Source organism: Apteryx mantelli, chromosome 11 (assembly GCF_036417845.1).
Source record: "Apteryx mantelli isolate bAptMan1 chromosome 11, bAptMan1.hap1, whole genome shotgun sequence".
Lineage (NCBI taxonomy): Eukaryota > Metazoa > Chordata > Aves > Apterygiformes > Apterygidae > Apteryx > Apteryx mantelli.
In genome coordinates this window covers 1,815,584-1,819,468 of record NC_089988.1, presented here as the reverse complement: position 1 = coordinate 1,819,468, position 3,885 = coordinate 1,815,584, and the positions used below count along the sequence as shown (strand labels likewise).

At 51.5% G+C, this 3,885-nt stretch overlaps 1 long non-coding RNA gene across 1 annotated transcript; it reads left to right on the top strand.

The window, feature by feature from the left end:
* Nucleotides 1-1,943: 1,943 nt before the first annotated feature.
* Nucleotides 1,944-3,673, top strand: LOC106498451 (uncharacterized). Its single transcript, XR_010885353.1, has 2 exons — nucleotides 1,944-2,124; nucleotides 3,412-3,673. It is a non-coding gene; the product is annotated as an uncharacterized lncRNA (long non-coding RNA).
* Nucleotides 3,674-3,885: the final 212 nt, after the last annotated feature.

Genomic DNA, 3,885 nt, shown 5'->3' with positions numbered 1-3,885 from the left:
ATAAAGAAAAATCAATAAAAAAAAACCCCTGTTCAAATGTGAATAATAGATGGATGTAACCGAGTAACCTTAAAAGAAATAGCTTCAGCAGTTACAGTTAAAACCAAACTATAACAACCGAATTGCCTTGGTAGGGTTTACTTTTTGTTTGGGTTTTACAGAATGACCCTCTGAAGAGCAACAACTTGAAAAGAAGCAGCCAGAAAGAGTGGTAGAATTGTTAGGCTAAGTAATGTGTTTTTTAAAAGTATCTAAATAATAGAATGAATCTAGGAGCCAGGAGAGAAGTAACATCAAAGGAAGATGGCAGACCTAAGAATGAGGGGATACGCATACCAGGCTGATAACGAAACTCAACAGCTGTATTCTAGTGTTTGTAAAAATTGATGATCCTAAGGAAGGGGCTAACACCTTCCCTTGATGAAAGGAAAGGAAAGAAAGAGAAAAAGATGGTAAAATTAAGCATAAATGTAACAGCTGTTGATCTGAAGTTAAAGTTGTCTGTTTCCTATAGAGAAGACAGGGAAATACGGAAAAAGAATAATAAAAAAAAGGTGACCAACTCTATTTGAAGCTCCTCTAAAGGGAACTATTCCAGCTTGGGGAACAAACTGATCTTTCGGTGCAGGAAAGAAATGCCTGCAATTAAAGGAAATAAGATTTCTGTGTTAACATATTGAACTGGAACAACACTCGGATTCACTGAATTTGGGTCAATAGGCCAGACCAATCATGTTGCTATTAGGATTAAGACTGTTATTTTTAACAGTTGTTTACGTGTTACTGCAAATGGGCATGCTTTGCTTTTGGCGTCTATTAATAGCAGTGCGCATTTCCCCAGTATACTGTGCTTACCCAAAAGCCGCCCACTGCACACCAAGGGGAATTAGCTGACTTCTGAAATAAATGCTTGTGTCTGACAGTGTCAAGGGGTGGAGTGACAGGCACCACACAGGCAAGCGTGGGACTCTGGATGGTGCAGCCCACAGAAGAGGGGTTTGCTCTGGGGTGATCCCAGGAGTTAAGGAACCCCGGGTGCATCACGGCTGGAGCCACCACACTGTGGGGTTGCTGCAGCCTGGGGGCAAACGTCTAACGACCCCACGACTGACAATTCCAGACAGAGGAGAAGCGACACCACAGACTCACCCCATAAACATCTAGGTGCTGTGGAACCATTCCCCACAGAACGACCTGTTCATGGGTGCTGTTGCCAACTGAGCAGTGCTGTGGGCTGAGCACTAGGTTACCTGTTGATGTGCATGCTTGACGGGCGAGTGAAGAGTTAACAGGACTGAAGTTTGTCAATTGATATGCAGAAGAACTGATAGCACCAGAGCTGACGGGCACAAAGCTGTTGAACAGAGGACTTAACAGGACTAAAGAAGTCTACCAACCGATATGTGCAAGGACTGATATGCGCAAGGCTGCGGAATGATTAACAAGACTGGAGAAGTGAAGTCTGCCACCTGGAATCTGCACGGACCCTGGGGGAGGGAAGAAACAATACGGAGGTGTTGTGGTCTTGCCTCGCTAGCAGGGTCCTCCCAAGCAGACAAACAAACAGTCCTGTGATTGCGAAACTTGCTAAAAGTCAGCAAAAGCAGTGTTTGCCCAGAGCCCCAGCCGTATAAAAAGAGACTTGGGAGCTAGGAGAGTTTGAGCAGGGACGGGAACGTGACCTGACCATCCTCTCCGGCTGGACCGTGAGTATCCCCCCCTCCCCTTTTCCTGGGACGCTGGGTTAAGGGAACTCCTCGAGGTTGAGAGCCCTCTCACTAGGAGAGTTGTGGAGGAAAAAGGATGAGCAGGGAGGCACTGCGGGGCGGAACATGGGAAGGTCGTAACGGGCGGAGCACTGCTGCCGGAAAAGAAGGCGGGGCTTTACAGCATTATAAAAGAGCAGGACACGCTTCATTAAACGCCATTTTGCCACTCCTCATATTGGTGTCTGTGTGGTGATGGTCCGGGGTCTGGGGAGAAGGCCCCGTGCCTCCTCGGTAAGAACGAGAACGGTAACAAGTGGTGACCCCGACGTGATACCGAGGAGGCGGCTCGGCCGGCGTAGGCACCGGGAGCGTGAGGAAGGGATCCGGATCCGGAACCATGGAGGCCATATGTAAGGTAGTGATGGCCTGCGCCAAGGAATGGCGGGCGCCGCTGAAGGCGAGCGCGATACGAGCGTGTGTAGAGAGGCTCGTAAAGGAGGGAGCGATTACTTCTCCTATGGAGATTCTGCGGGAGGAACTGTGGCTGCAATGCACAGCAGCGCTGGCGGAGTCCCCGATGAACGGGGGATCCGCGAGGGAGTTAAAGGTGTGGGGGCTGATAAGAATGCTCCTGCGGAGCGTGGGGGAGGCCCCGGCGAAAGAACGGGAGAGTGGGGGCGGGGAGGTTCCAGTGATCCTACCGGTGGAATCCCAGGAGCCGCCTCCGGTGTATCCCTGGCAAGATCTCGCACAAGACAGAGAGGGATGGGGGGTCGACGGGACCGAACCCGAGGATTGCGTGCCTGGCGCAGTTTTGAGGAAGACGCTTAGTGAGGAAGATAGGACCCTGCTGCCGTGGGCCCCGGCAGAGGAGGGTGCTGTAGGCGGGGAGAGTCAGGCACTGCAGCGAGGGAGGAAGGGTAACGGCCCATCAGAGCGGAGAGACCAGAGTTCGACCTTGAAAGGAGGGAGGAAGGTTCGGGTGAGATTGCCGGTTGAGGAGGAGAGCGGAGAAGATAGCAGCGACGAGGAAGGCGGGGGCTTGCGAGAAGTTACGCGCAGGCTGCGGGGGTGTGCAATAGGAGAGACACAGCCGAAAGGGAAGCCAAAGGGCGGAGAAGAAGTAACAACATCCCCGGTCGACACCCTATTGCATGCATTAGAGGAAATAAGGCGGGAGGTCATGGCCACAACAGAGGCTTCGCGGGCCGTGTATGAAGAACTCGGGAAGCTAGTAAAGGTAGAGCCACCCTGGACAAAGATAAAACAGACACACGCAGAGAGCTTCACTGAATTCTGTGACAGGCTCCAGCGGGCCATTGCAGAGTCAGACTTGCCCCCTGAGGCCCAGGGTCCGGTCATGATGGAGTGCCTCTGGCAGCATAGTGACGCCATGACGCAGGACATCCTGAAAACGATCCCTAAAGGAGCACCACTTTCGGTTGTCATCCGCACAGTACTGCAAAAACAGAATCAGGGAACAGCAGCAGCGCAGGCTCTTGTCACGGCGGTGGACCAGATGAGAAAGGGACCACAGCGTTGCTTCTCTTGTGGATATCACAGGGAAGAGGGTAGGCTGCGGTAAAACGGGAGGAGCAGATAAGATGGGTTCCAATGAAATGCATAAAACCTGACCTAAATGCACGTACGGGAGGGTCTGGGGTGTAACTAATCATTCTTGGTGAGATTCCGTCCTGAACAGGGCGACGCCAGACGGGATGCTGCTGCATGGCTGCATTGATGTTTATCGCCGGCTTCATGATTCCGGGGACCGCAGAGTCATACTGGAGGAGATGAGCACAGGCGCACAGAGCAGCTCACTACTGCATCCCGTTCAACCCCGAGGCGGGGCCGACAGAGACTTTCCTGACGGGGAACAAGTCAACACAGGGGCGTGGATCTTGTCATGGTTTGATTAGAAATGGCTTATAACACTAGGCTTGATAGCACTCACAGTAGTAATAGCGATATGCTGCGGCTTGCTAATTCTGAATTATTGCTTACGGCATGTACGGCTTAACTGCTTGATAGACATGAGCATAGAGTATATCAATTAATAGTACAGGAAAAAGAGGTTCTAGACAAGATATTTGCATGAGAAGCGGTAGACTAGGCGTAGCGGAAGATCACGCGGTGTGACGCGCAGCCTAGGGGTGGAAACGAAGTGCACCTGTAT